The 16,089-nt window shown below is 33.5% G+C and overlaps 1 pseudogene across 1 annotated transcript in view; it reads left to right on the top strand.

The window, feature by feature from the left end:
* Nucleotides 1-16,089, top strand: part of LOC106465139 — a 148,005-nt pseudogene that overhangs the window by 91,445 nt on the left and 40,471 nt on the right. The window contains exons 8-11 of the transcript XR_002611899.1: nt 5,765-5,926; nt 11,522-11,650; nt 12,746-12,922; nt 15,424-15,571. The product of XR_002611899.1 is annotated as a Down syndrome cell adhesion molecule homolog (transcript). The remainder of the gene's footprint in view (nt 1-5,764; nt 5,927-11,521; nt 11,651-12,745; nt 12,923-15,423; nt 15,572-16,089) is intronic.

The following is a 16,089-nucleotide window of genomic DNA, read 5'->3' as shown; positions in this document are numbered from 1 at the left end:
TACACTGCTAAATTAGAGATGGCTAGCGCAGATAGCCCTAGTGTAGCTTTGCGCGAAATTAAAAAAACAAACAAACTAACTGACCAATCTAATAGTTTTTATGTCATCGCAATCCCAACAACTTCTGCGAACTGACGTCATGACGTGGTCATATGGTGATTCAAATGGTAGCATGGTTAGTGAAATCTCAGTAAATAGAACAAAGTGTCAGAAGGATCGATATGAGGTAAACTATTTACGATGCATTTGTGCGTCCTCTTCAGTCTCACATTGTCTTCTGACAGTATTATTAACGATCAACAACGCCTACGTGATCTCGGAACTTTGAATGCCATTAAGGACACCGGAGGTCAAGAAACTGTTTTAAAGTGACCTTGTAAGACGTTGAAATAAACCAGGTCATTTGATTAAGTGACTTTTATCTAATTATCCGTTTTGTTTAAAAATTCTTGTTGATTTCCAATCGATTTGATGTCCAGAATCTCTCATATGAAGAAAAAAATGGCGTTCTGTGTGTTTTCACATTTAATATATTTTTATGTTCAGAAACTATCGTGTTAACACTTCTTCCGGTTTCGCCTACATAACCCTCCTCACAAGATTGGCATGGTGTAACATATACGCCTTCCTTTTTTTTATCTTCGGGTGTTGTTCTGTTTGAAGTTAGGTTATTTTTAATGGTGCTCGAATATCTGTCATCAATACTGGTGGTGCGGATGTTAATTTCGTACCTGCGATAGGCCTAGTAAGGTATGGTGTGAATTGTAAGTGTATTGACCCGTTTTCATGTAGACATGTTTCGTCAACTTGGTAATTTATGACATGGATAAAGAAAGTTAAAGACCCCACCTCCCCGTAAAGTTCTTGACAACTATGTAAACAAATGAAAAAAATCGATAAATTGCCAGTCTACACATAAACAGAATTGTGTTTGATTCATGTTCAGCCTAACTATACCTACTATATCAGCCTGTCAGTCTACAAAGTAGCATTGCTTTTTATATAATCGATAACTGAAACATTAAATCAGCTCTGTTCTTTGGTTGAATTAAACAGAAATAAATCAGCTCAGTTCTTTAGATTGAATTAAACAGCAATAAATCAACTCAGTTCTTTAGTTGAATTAAACAGAAATAAATGAGCTCAGATCTTTGGTTGTATTAAACAAAAATAAATCAGCTCAGTTCTTTGATTGAATGAAACTGAAATAAATCAGCTCAGTTCTTTGATTGAATTAAATAGCAATAAATCAGCTCAGTTCTTTGGTTGAATTAAACAGAAATTAATCAGCTCAGTTCTTTAGTTGAATAAAACAGAAATAAATCAGCTCAGTTCTTTGGTTGTATTAAACAGAAATAAATCAGCTCCGATCTTTGGTTGTATTAAACAGAAATAAATCAGCTCAGTTCTTTGGTTGTATTAAACAGAAATAAATCAGCTCCGATCTTTGGTTGTATTAAACATAAATAAATCAGCTCAGTTCTTTGGTTGTATTAAACAGAAATAAATCAGTTCAGTTCTTTGGTTAATTAAACAGCAATAAATCAGTTCAGTTTTTTGGTTAATTAAACAACAATAAATCAGTTCAGTTCTTTGATTGTATTAAACAGAAATAAATGAGCTCAGTTCTTTGATTGTATTAAACAGAAATAAATTAGCTCAGTTCTTTGGTTGAATTAAACAGAAATAAATCAGTTCTGTTCTTTGGTTGAATTAAACAGAAATAAATTAGCTCAGTTATTTGGTTGAATTAAACAGAAATAAATTAGCTCAGTTCTTTGATTGTATTAAACAGAAATAAATCAGCTCAGTTCTTTGATTGTATTAAACAGAAATACTTCTGTCTACAATCTTCAAAAAATTCAACCGCATTAGGAGTATTTTAGAAGATATCAATTTGCTTAATTCAAAATGCGCTGTAATTATTATATAATCAATAAAAAAGAAATCGTTTGTACTAAACAGCATTTGATATCTTTCCAAAGTCACTATGACAGAATTAAAGAATCTTGGTAAACCAAGAAAGGAGCTTATCACGCAAACTAGGTGGTATCGTTTCTCCTCTGGAAATCCTACATCGCCGGATAGAGTAAATATTTAAAGTTACTAGTAAAAATTGTATGAATATCGAATATTGTGTATGGAACGCCCCTTGCACGTGCACGAAGCAAAATAATGCTCCCATCATATTAAGTGCATGTGCTAAATAGGAAATTAAGTATAAGTAGGTTTAACAATTACTTTAATGATCTAACTTAATTTTCCCACTTCTCAATTGGGTAGCTGTACTGGTGATAACAATGCTTGAGTCAGTACATTAAAAAAGGTAATGAAAAATGTACTTAATCTAATAATAATAATCGGTAAACCTATCTTCACGACAAGGCTGTAGTAATTTCAACTGTAAAATAGTGTAAAATGTACTTAATCCAATAATAATAATCGGTAAATCTGTCTTCACGACAAGGCTGTAGTAATTTCAACTGTAAAATAGTGTAAAATGTACTTAATCCAATAATAATAATCGGTAAACCTATCTTCACGACAAGGCTGTAGTAATTTCAACTGTAAAATAGTGTAAAATGTACTTAATCCAATAATAATAATCGGTAAACCTATCTTCACGACAAGGCTGTAGTAATTTCAACTGTAAAATAGTGTAAAATGTACTTAATCCAATAATAATAATCGGTAAACCTATTTTCACGACAAGACTGTAGTCATTTCAACTGTAAAATAGTGTAAAATGTACTTAATCCAATAATAATAATCGGTAAACCTATCTTCACGACAAGGCTGTAGTAATTCCAACTGTAAAATAGTGTAAAATGTACTTAATCCAATTATAATAATCGGTAAATCTATCTTCACGACAAGGCTGTAGTAATTTCAACTGTAAAATAGTGTAAAATGTACTTAATCCAATAATAATAATCGGTAAACCTATCTTCACGACAAGGCTGTAGTAATTTCAACTGTAAAATAGTGTAAAATGTACTTAATCCAATAATAATAATCGGTAAACCTATCTTCACGACAAGGCTGTAGTAATTTCAACTGTAAAATAGTGTCAAATGTATTTAATCCAATAATAATAATCGGTAAACCTATCTTCTCGACAAGACAGAAATAATTACAACAATAAACCCAGGCCTAGAAAAAAGATAAAACGCCGTATATTTATTCACTTTTCATTCAAAATTCAAACCAACTACTCTGGATATTATAGTTAATTAAGGAAAAAAGTAGTTTTTATCCTCAACGTAAAAAAATCAAGAGATTTATTTCGTAAACCATTATTGGTACCTTTAAAAATCAGTCTTTGTCTGATTAAATATATAAACATTTACCTTTGAAATATTTAGCTATTGTTTAACCCACACGGCGTTAGGCCTGAATCATCGTATATTAACTTCAAACAAACAGACAATTATTTCCCCACAAAGTAACATACGAAATAAAGTTTCATCATATCAACACATTCGGTAAGATCTTTCTCTTATCGAGTCGAACCAACCCTAGCATGTAACACTCTTGTTTAGAACAAGTAAATCAATGACTTATCGAAACAACAACACCATGTCTGGTACAACGACGTTCCGCTCTGTTACGAAGATATTATACGTCTGCCAACACTTATATATATTAATGCTTTACGGGTATTGATTACGGGGTTGTCATCAGACGGACAACATATTGAACTGTTCAGTACCAGAACTGAAAGAATTATTTTGATACGTTGTTAGCTGTCGTCTACCAGTGCCGTAATAGGTAGAATACACTTATTTTTTTCTTAATTATCGTTGCGTGCAGTCCTTTTTATTCTTTCTCTCTTTCTAACCGATGTGGTTTTCAATTATTTGCACATACTGCAAACGCTTATAACACGTATGATTACTTAGGCCTAAGTATAAACAATAGAAGAAACGCAACAATAGTTTAAACAGTTTTTGTCGTCTTCGTAATTTATAGGCCTGACATATTTTTACAGTTTTTTTTTTTATCACAACCTGTTATCAAACAAACATTGATAAATTACATTATTTTCTTAAACTAAGTAGTTTACTTTTGGTAGAATATCTTTATCTAATCAAACCTACTTTGTTTAAAATAAAAATACGAAACTGTTTTATGTATAATTGATGTACAAAGAAATTAAGCGTTTCAATAATTTAGGCCGTATATCTTTATACACATAATCATGTAAAACCATGCTAAGTTTCTGAAATAAAAAGTCAAATAGCGCACGTGCAGTATTATTCTTTTTTTTTTAATGTCACTACTTTTAATGGTCAACATACTTGTCTACACTTTTACATTTGTTTAAAGTACCTCACACTAAAGGAGCGCAGTAGAGTTTAACATTGCATCACAATAAATAAGTTCAACACACTTTTACAGCACATCACTAAATAAGTTCAACACAGTTTTACAGAACATCACTAAATAAGTTCAACAGTTTTACAGCACATCACACTAATTAAGAAGTATGTTTTTAAATGTTGACGAGCCCAATCCAAAGCACTTCATTGTTTATAGAAACACGTCTTATTATAACAGCTGTAAATTAAATCTAAAGCTTCTTAAGGTTTTAAATTCATAGTAGCTCTGTTCTTATTAAAAGTGATCGACAGAGGGGTCATTAACTTGATCGAATGTCTTTCTTTATCTCATGCTTCTATTGCTCATAGGTCTCTAGTGTCATCTATAAGATTGATCTATTTACTTGATAGCGTTAGAAAGTTCAGGGTGAAGTTAGTTAGTTTGGTAATGAATGACTTGGCTGTTTTTTCTCATGGCTTTATTTACATTCACTACTTAAGATTTCAAAACATTTGTAAGAGCTTTGAAACTTAATATTCTTTCACCGACAGTGAAAAACCACAGTAAATTTAATAATCTCGATATTGGAAAAAAAGTTTAGACACATTCGTGTGTCGTCTTCAGCCTCCCGTTGAACGTGTGTCGAAACTAGTTTCTCCAACATGTCAATACTTCTGATGGTTTGTTTTATTTACTATGGTTATTCACAAACTGTTACACGCCATTCAAGACTTCTGATGGTTTGTTTTATTTACTGTGGTTTTTCACAAACTGTTACACGTCATTCAAGACTTCTGATGGTTTGTACTATTTACTGTGGTTTTTCACAAACTGTTACACGTCATTCAAGACTTCTGATGGTTTGTTCTATTTACTGTGGTTTTTCAACAAACTGTTACACGTCAATCAAGACTTCTGATGGTCTGTTCTATTTACTGTGGTTTTTCACAAACTGTTACACGTCATTCAAGACTTCTGATGGTCTGTTCTATTTACTGTGGTTTTTCACAAACTGTTACATGTCATATTGTGTTCCTGTGTTACTATATTTTACTAATATTTCTAATAATCCGTGGTTTCAAACTGACATTGATGAAACTACACAAACGTTTGGGACGACACTGTAAAGAATGAATTGTTTAGTCACTTGTATCAAAATATAATTTGTTTATGAATTTTTTATGTTGATAAAAATATTTTTGTTATAGTTCATCATTTAGAGTTTAAAGCTAGAACAGTAAAGAGAAATTCATAATTTTTTTCAATTCTTTGACTTTTTTTGGATGTAATAAATATTTTGGCTTATAGCTCACGTTAGCCCAATGTTTTGGACGAATGTTTACATTTTGAACAATAATACTTGATTAAGTTGTGTATTAGTTTAAAATGATCAAAGGTTCATCTGTCTTCCATATTAACCGTGTTTCTTTATATCCAACAGAGGGCTCTAGATTACCATACAACCACAGACAGAAAGTTTATACCAACGGCACCTTGATTATACAAAATGTTGATCGAACCACTGATGAAGGAAGATATGTCTGCCAGGCAAAAGATAAGGAGGGTATGACGGCCGAAAATAGCATTTTCATATCTATTTTAGGTAAGGCTGTAATTATGTTATTTCTGATGTTATCTCTATATGTTTAAATACTACTAATTTAGACATCCATGACAAGAGTGGTCCTATACTTGTATTTTCGACTTTTTATTTAACATTTGTATATAATCTTGTATTGTCAATATACAAGAATAGTTTAAATATGTGATATTTTCACACAAACTCAATGCTCTTAATCCATATGTGGTTAGGACGGTTTACTCGCAATCTGCGGATCGTGGGTTTCTAATCCACGTCACCGAATATTCTTGCCCTTTCAGTCATGAGGGCATTATAATGTGACGGTAAATCCCACTGTTCGTTGGTTAAAGAGTCGCCAAAGAGTTGGCGGTGGGTGGTGTTGACTAGCTGCCTTCCCTCTAGTTTATCACTGCTTAATTAAGGACAGTTACCGTAAAGAGCCCCCTAGTATATTTTCGAGAATTTCAAATCAAACAAACGAACTACATCTGTATAAGACCATGATGCTCTGCAATTAGATAATCATTACATATTCAAGCCATGTGGCCCGACATGGTCAGGTGATTAGGGCGCTCGACTCGCAATCTGCTGGTCGCGAGTTCGTATCCCCGTCCCACCAAACATGCTTGCCCTTTCAGCCGTGGGGGCGTTATTATGTGACGGTCAATCCCACTATTTGTTGGTCAAAGAGTAGCCCAAGATTTGGCAGTAGGTGGTATGACTAGCTGCCTTCCCTCTAGTCTTTCATTGCTAAATTAGGGACAGCTACCGCAGACAGCTCTCGTGTAGCTTTGCGCGGAATTCAAAACAAACCAACCAGAGTTGGTTAGTTACAAAATAGAAATTCACTAACAAAAATCCGGTCGTTTTAAGCATGCATTTAGAAATATGGAGTATTTACAAATCACCATATAATTTTTGTGTTGGTTAACTAACATTCGAAATTAAATAATAATTTCAATCTAACAAAAATAAAATTTAAAGGGACGCGATAAAAACATTTATGACTGACATTACACCTGTAAGAAAGGAGGGTTCCCGAAGTTTACAGCTGCGCGAACTTGGAACATAATCCTAAAAATTATTTATTATTAATGTGTGAACGCTAATTAACATTGATTGCTTCAAAAATGCTCGTTTGTATACAATGGGTGGCGTCTGCAAGTTGAGGATAACGATAATATTGCCACTACTAGTAAGACAAGCCTCTCAAAGTTAGGGATAACAATAATATTGCCACTATTAGTAAGACAAGCCTCTAAAAGTTAGGGATAACAATAATATTGCCACTATTAGTAAGAAAAGCCTCTAAAAGTTAAGGATAACAATAATATTGCCACTATTAGTAAGACAAGCCTCTCAGAGTTAGGGATAACGATAATATTGCCACTATTAGTAAGACAAGCCTCTCAGAGGTAGGGATAACGATAATATTGCCACTACTAGTAGGACTAACCACTGCAAGTTAGTAATAACGATAATATTGCTACTAGTAATATTAAAGGTATGAAAGTTCATGCCCTCCGTGGCTTAGCTGTAAGTCAGCGGGCTTATAACCATAAAAATGTGGTTTCAATACAAGTTCAAGTGGCTCATTGTGTGGTTTTATTTTATATAACAAACAAAAACAAATTAAATGAAGGCTTATTTCTTTTATATAAAAACGATTTCGCAAAAGTTATTTTTAACAATTGCTGTATCATAATTTAATTCTTAGTTTGAATAATTTATATTTAAACTAGATTGATGTCATTACCTGTGTCTAAAAGACATTGTTATCACCAGTGTTTAAACACGATCGTTGTCTTCATCTTTGGTTAAGGTTAAATTCATAGTGATATCCTCACCTTGATTCAAAGATGTTGCTATCATTAGTGTTAAATCTAGATTGATGTCCTCACCTTGATTCAAAAATGTTGCTGTCATTAGTGTTAAATCTAGATTGATATCCTCACCTTGATTCAAAGATGTTGCTGTCATTAGTGTTAAATCTAGAATGATGTCCTCACCTTGATTCAAAGATGTTGCTGTCATTAGTGTTAAATCTAGATTGATATCCTCACTTTTGTTCAAAGATGTTGCTGTCATTAGTGTTAAATCTAGATTGATATCCTCACTTTTGTTCAAAGATGTTGCTCTCATTAGTATTAAATCTACTAGATTGATGTTTTCACCTTGGTTAAAAGATGTTGCTGTCATTAGTGTTAAATCTAGATTGATGTCCTCACTTTTGTTCAAAGATGTTGCTGTCATTAGTGTTAAATCTAGATTGATGTCCTCACCTTGATTCAAAGATGTTGCTGTCATTAGTTTTAAATCTAGATTGATGTCTTCACCTTTGTTCAAAGATGTTGCTCTCATTAGTATTAAATCTACTAGATTGATGTTTTCACCTTGGTTAAAAGATGTTGCTGTCATTAGTGTTAAATCTAGATTGATGTTCTCACTTTTGTTCAAAGATGTTGCTGTCATTAGTGTTAAATCTACTAGATTGATGTCTTCACCTTGGTTCAAAGATGTTGCTGTCATTAATGTTAACCTAATAAGTTGATTTCTTTACGTTGGCCTAAAAATGTTACCATCATCAGCGATTAGAGTACTTTTATGTTCTCATCTTGGCTCTAAGGAGCTTTAGTGAAAATGTGAACAGAGATTGTTTTAGCACGTTAATAAAATACATCACGCAATCGACAGAGCATAGGTTTATGGCTTTAATAATTGACCTCACACGAGATTCGGTGAGAATATGTTGAAAACATTATGGTGTGCATACGTGTCACTAGGTGAGAACTAGCGGCAGATTCTTAGAAATTCTGTCAGTCCGACTCCTGCGCTGTTCCATTAGCCCCTCCAGATAATATAAACTAGAAACAAGCTTATGTTGTTTTCAGACAATTCAACTTAAACTGATTTTTTCTTTCTTGAGTTGAAAGCGTCAGCTTAAGTACACGATAAATTCGAATCTAAAAGTTTCTGTTTTATTAAGTATGATGTGGTGAAATATACTTTGTATGCAAAGTGTAATAGAAATCATTGATTTTAGATGTGAGCCTTAAAAGGTATTATCTCAATTTCATATTGTAAAATCGGGACAGCAGTAAGTTTACCGACTTACAACACTAAAATCTGGGGTTCGATTCCCCGCAGTGGACACAGAAGATAATCCAATGTGGCCTTTGCTCTAAAATAACCAACCAAACAAACAAAATGGGGTATAAGTAACGTAAACGTTGTAGATAGCTTTTCACTATATTATAAAGCAATGTAGTCCTGACTTTGTAATAAAACCTTTTTTTCATATTACCAAAAACTGTATTTGTAAAAAAAAATCCCACAAAATAGTACGCTGTGAATGACTTTGACCAAAGAGAACGAAGGTCATATTTTTGTTAAACTTAAAAAGTCAGGGATTAATGGAATTTGAAAATATATGTGTTAGTTTTGAGTGAAAAACTGCTTTGGAGTGTCACGTGATTTAAAGAACTACAAAATGACCACACGACATGGGCCAGGGTGTACGTACAACTCAAACTCTTTGTCGTCTATATTAATACAGATGTAAATGTCTTATAAGCCTTGCTGTACTGTATGGTTAAAAGATTTTAAAGGATTTCTTCTGATAACTATACAGTAAAATTAGAGTTTCAATGTTTACAGTCATAATTACCTTAACATTTACCGCGAATTACTTCTGTTATCATAATTATAGTTTACAATGAGCTTTTAATTAACTCCTCAGAAATAATATTGGGTTTTATCATGATATTAGTGCTTGGGTGTTTCTGTTTTAATCAATAGATATTACAAACGTTCAGCTGGAGACTTACCATGGATAATCATGGTAGCAGTGTGAGTTGAGGTTCCAGCTGAATTGCTAGCCTGGCAGGTATAGTTTCCATGGTATTCTGGACGAACAGAATCGAACACTAAAGTTGATGAAAAGTCAGTGACACGAAGCACTCTAATTCCTAGGTAGTCAGCGATTTTCTGACCGTCTTTCAGCCATCTGATGTCGACCGGAGGATCTCCCTTTGTAACAACACACATAATGTTGAATCTTTGTCCGAAATGGAGAGAAGGTGGGAAACTGAACGGCTCGATGAAGGGACGAACTACAGAACAATTATAATAGCAAATTTGTTTTATATGAAAATTCCACTAGATTTAGATACAATCGACCGCAGTGTATTCTAGAATCCAAAAATAATAATTCCAGAATTAATACCTACGTATGTGTGTATGCGTGCGAGCGCGTATGTGCACACGTGTATTTTGCTTACTTCCACAGTTCTGGCGATCGAATCTACGTGATTCCGGAACGTTTGTTAAACATGTTTGTGTTGTTGTTGTTGTATTCATCTTATTTTTGAATGTTTATACCCACATTTCGAGCATGGACTAATGGTTATCGTACTGGATTGTGGCTCTGAGAGTCTATCGTTACCGAAACAAAAAATCTTGTTCACTATTTTTGGGCCGTGGATGTGTTATAAGTGTGAAAGTCAAATCCCAAGATTTAAGCAGACAAGTGCAGCCCTAAAGTTCGCAGTAGGTGCGGTTGACTAGTTGGCTTCCCTCTAGTGTATAAGCTCAAAATTAGGAACTGCTGTGCGCAGATAACTCTTGTGGAGCCTCGTGCTGCAAAATTCTAAAACAAACCAACTGGACTTTTCGCTTCTAAAGAAATTCAGTTTTTTTTTCTTTCTGATTGTGTACACTCGTTAAACTTAATGTTTACAATTTGTAGGCCTGGCATAGGCTGGTGTTTAGAGCGCTTTACTAGTACTCTGTGGATCGCGGGTTTGAATCCCGTCATAGAACATGCTTGCCCTTTCAGCAGTGAGAGCGTTATAATGTGAAGGTCAATCTGGCTCACAGACACACCTCCAATGAAAGAATAGACCATTCTAAGCTTTTACTTGTTGTTAAACAAATGTTTAAACAACTCTATTCAATAAGTTCCACTTTTGCTCCTTGATAAAGAGTAACCTAAGAGTTGGCGATGAGTGGTGTTGACTAACTGCCTTGCCTCTAGTACTATCATCTCTAAATTAAGGACGGATAGAGCAAGTGGCCCTGGGGTACCTTTTTTTTGGGGGGGGGGGGTGTAACTTTGAGTGAAAATCCACAAACAAGGAGACAAACAAACTTCACAATTTGTCTTTCAATTGAAAAATACATTTTATATTTAACCAATTCAGTAGCTTGTGAGTCATGTATTTGTTTCTTCCCTTGACGTTAAAAATGTTGAGCTCTTTCAGGCATGAATTATCGTCCAATACCGTGTTCTAATACATATAAACTATCATCCAATACCGTTTTATAATACATATAAATTATCATCCAATACCGTGTTCTAATACATATAAACTATCATCCAATACCGAATTTATATGTATTAGAACACGGTATTGGATGATAGTTTATATGTATTAGAACACGGTATTGGATGATAATTTATATGTATTATAAAAATCATCCAATACCGTGTTCTAATACATATAAATTATCATCCAATACCGTGTGCTTAAAACATATAAACTATCATCCAATACCGTGTTATAATACAAATAATCTTATAGAATTACATTAATTGAATGTGAATATTTATTTTGCTTTTTCCAGTTCCGCCTACTTGGAAGATCGAACCACAGAATATTGCCGTTACCAAAGATGAAGACGCCAAACTTGATTGCCAAGCTGAAGGTTTTCCTGCACCAAACCTACGCTGGACCAAAGCTAAAGGTACGATGTTGTTGTTTTCCGTATCGTGAACATCGGTGATTTAGATACCTATAGAAATGTTTGAAACTAAAGTCATTTATCAGGCAGGTGGCAGCACTGCTTAGGTACGGGTGGCTCCGATTGTTCATCGAAATAATATTTTAATTATCTTCTCAATGGGTCACGAGGGCTATCTGCACTAGTCGTCCCTAATTTAGCACTGAAAGACTAGAGGGAAAACAGCTTGTCATCACCACCCACCGCTAACTCTTGCGCTACTCTTTTACCAACGAATTGCAGGGTTGACAGTCACATTATAACGCCCCCACCCGCTGAAAGAGCGAGCATGTTTGGTGGGACTAGGATTCGAACCCGCGACCCTCAGATTGCAAGTCAAGCGCCCTAACCACCAGGCCATGCCGAGCCCTGTTTGTATTGAAATAATAATCATAATACTTTGACCTGTGTCCTTGGTAAACTTAGCCGTCCCATAGAAGTGACAGTGAACTTAAGTTATTAGAAACAATACATGCAGAAGCGGCTTATAGAAACGTGTTGTACCTTATAGAGACCATTTTGTTCAACGAGTAGCAAAGTTTGGTGTTATCCTTTACAGTTTTCCATCTAGTATCCTTTGGAACGAGGTAACTGTATTGAAAGTCACATATCCTGGAGAAGTAATAGAAAAATGCTTATATTAAACTGTATTAAAACTCCACAAATGATACTTGAGCCAATATTTGTTAACCTAAACATACGGAATAACTGACCTGAGTTTTCTTTGATTGTTCATTAAGGAAGTTAGCTAAGTAGTTAGTAACTTACAAAGTTCTTCTTGCTAACTTAAATAATAAAGAAAATATCCGAGGGTGTGCTCAACTTGTAAATAATAATTTATTTCGGTTCTGTCACACGTTGTGCCACTTACATGAATTTACAGTTAGGTATAGGAAAGTGTCTCGAGAAGGAAGAAATCGTACTGGAACTCTTGAACGGGCAAAATTGGTTTGCTGAAATTATTTAGAAGCACTACAAATGTGTGTTTATGGAATCAGAGCTAATGAAGCCACTACAAATGTGTGTTTATGGAATCTCACGGACTTTTTTTTCACACAGGCACTGAAGCACCGGGGCAATACTCTACCATTAGTAGTAACTCCCGTCTTCATGTTTATAACAACGGAACCCTCGTCATCTACAAGTCAAAGAAAGAGGACGCTGGGTTCTACTTGTGTGAGGCAACCAATGGTGTTGCACCTTCAATCAGCAAGGTTGTCAGACTGGACATAAATGGTCAGAATCAATTATATTACTATAAAAAAATGAGTTTTTCTGATGACTAGATGTAATAACCAACAGATGTTTGAGATTAGACCTTATTATATCTTATCATAAAAAATGTTCAAAACAGTTTTTGTCAGAGACAGACCTAAGTTAGCGATACATTACCACGTTTTTACTATATTTCGAAAGTTTACAAATTTTTATGCCAGTTTTTGCTTTCGAAAACTTAAAGCAATTAACACAGCTTTTTTGTTGTTGTTGTTCTGTAATACAAAATCTTCGTTGTATTCTTTTTGAAAGAAGGAATTTGTGTTGAAGAGGTATCTGTGTCGTTAGTGTAGTTAAAACTGGTAATTAATTCTACCTCGACTGTTGAATAACTAGACTGTTGATATCCTAACCTTTGTTATTGTTTTATTTCACGTTTTTCTTGGTCTGGTGATGAGTATTTCACGAAAGTTTTATTTTACACACTTTCACAAATTCTTCTTATTCCATTTTTTTCGTAGCTTTACAGAATAATAAAGTCTACTATAATTCTAATTTTGAATCATGTATATCAGTCACCAAATCCTTCCTTCGTCGGGTAGATCCTTCATCTGAGGTAAAGAAAAGCAGATTTTCTAAAGTTTCCAGTGCTAACAAATATTTCCATCCACTCTAAAATTAAGAAAAAAACGTTAGGAAAACCACATTTATTTTAATATGACGTTAAATATCAGAATGTATACTTTAATAATTTCGTAAATTGTTTCTGAGGTCTGTATAACGTATACAAGTTTATTGGTCGTAAAAGCTATTATTATGATAAAGTTATAGTTTTATTGAAAAAAATAATGTGAAAAGTAAACCATTCACATTGTATATCGAGGTTTGAACTATTGTTTTCTTCATTTTACACTTTGATATCCTATCCTTTGTTGTAGCTTTATTCATTGTACATTGTTGACATCCTATCCTTTGTTGTTGTAGCTTTATTAATTGTACACTGTTGACATCATATCCTTTGTTGTTGTAGCATTATTAATTGTACAATGTTGACATCATATCCTTTGTTGTAGCTTTATTCATTGTACACTGTTGACATCCTATCCTTTGTTGTTGTAGCTATTATTAATTGTATACTGTTGACATCCTATCCTTTGTTGTTGTAGCTATTATTAATTGTATACTGTTGTCATGCTATCCTTTGTTGTAGCTTTATTCATTGTACACTGTTGACATCCTATCCTTTGTTGTTGTAGCATTATTAATTGTATACTGTTGACATCCTATCTTTTGTTGTTGTAGCTTTATTAATTGTACACTGTTGACATCCTATCCTTTGTTGTTGTAGCTTTATTCATTGTACACTGTTGACATCCTATCCTTTGTTGTTGTAGCTTTATTCATTGTACACTGTTGACATCCTATCCTTTGTTGTTGTAGCTTTATTAATTGTACACTGTTGACATCCTATCCTTTGTTGTAGCTTTCTTGTTTTATTTTGTCATAACTTTAAAATTACAGTAGAACAACTATAAGGAAGTGTGACTTGATATGTAATCTCGGTACTTCCTGGTTATTTCAACACTTATAAATTAAATTTTTTTTATTTGTTTTATACGTGAATCCCAGTTTCTTATTAATATGTATTGAAAATTAAGGGAATAGCTGATGGGTTGAAATATGTCATTTTTTCCCGTAAATTATTGGTAAGTTATTTATGTTCTAATGTTTCTCAACGAACTTACTAGGTCATCAAAACAAACGAATAATTCGATACCTGAAATGAACGGTGTGTAGAAAGAACGGAAATCTAGTCGAAATTCTATTCCCGGAGGCTTATATAGTTACAGTTTGAAGATGAGGTCATATTTTATTTCAAAGACCCTATATATATATATTTAAGATAACTACAAAAATCACGCGGCATGGATGAGTCTCAGAAACGAGATACCACGTCAAGCGTGATGTATTTGTGCACTCTAATGTGATGTTAATCTCTTATGGCTGATGCATATGGAAATTAGGTCTATCTCATTACTATTAGTGTGCTCTTTACTAAATGACCAGCTCTTCCCATTGTATCGATTCATTCATCACGTTGACGATTTAAGTTTAAGATAAATGTAACAACACTAAAGAGGTCAATTTGACGAGCTATAGATGTTTGGATTTTATTTGGTTTATCCATGCCATTTAAAGGTTAAGAAATTATTTAGAGGGAAATCTAAGTGTCGAAAATAGATATTGATACAAAACGTCTTCAAAAAACAAAAACGCAATGTTTTCAATTTGCTTAAATATCGACGAGCCTTGCACTTCATATGAACGATTTTTGTTTTTGTTTGTAATTAAGCACAAAGCTTCACAATGGACTATCTGTGCTCTGCCCACCACGGGTATCGAAACCCGGATTCTAGCGTTGTAAGTCCGCAGACATACCGCTGTGCCACTGGGGGGCCACATGAACGAGAGCGGGTAAAAATAGAGAAACTGTAATATTTATATTGATTTTTTTTTTCCAGAACCACCTCATTTCAGCAACAAGTTCCAAGTGCAAACGATTCGAAAAGGTCTTGAAATTACCTTGAAGTGTGAAGCGGAAGGAGATAATCCAATGACTATCTTGTGGCTAAAGGATAAGCAACGTTTAGACGTTCGAGAATCGAAAAGGCTTGTTCATACAACTAATATCATTTTCAAATTTACACTTAAAGTAGAAGGGCGCTTTTACTGAAATAATAATTCTACTGTTGTTTTCTCTGTATCTTATTTAACATACGCTAAAAATTATTGGGTAATTATCTCAAAAATTAATGGGTAATTATCACAAAAACTAATGGGTAATTATCTCAAAAACTAATGGGTAATTATCTCAAAAATTATTGGGTAATTATCTCAAAAATTATTGGGTAATTATCTCAAAAATTAATGGGTAATTATCTCAAAACTAATGGGTAATTATCTCAAAAATTAATGGGTAATTATCTCAAACTAATGGGTAATTATCTCAAAAATTAATGGGTAATTATCTCAAACTAATGGGTAATTATCTCAAAAATTAATGGGTAATTATCTCAAAACTAATGGTTAATTATCTCAAAAATTAATGGGTAATTATCTCAAAACTAATGGGTAATTATCTCAAAAATTATTGGGTAATTATCTCAAAAATTAATGGGTAATTATCA

This window comes from Limulus polyphemus, unplaced genomic scaffold, assembly GCF_000517525.1.
Source record: "Limulus polyphemus unplaced genomic scaffold, Limulus_polyphemus-2.1.2 Scaffold1847, whole genome shotgun sequence".
NCBI lineage: Eukaryota > Metazoa > Arthropoda > Merostomata > Xiphosura > Limulidae > Limulus > Limulus polyphemus.
This window is presented reverse-complemented; position numbering and strand designations above follow the sequence as displayed.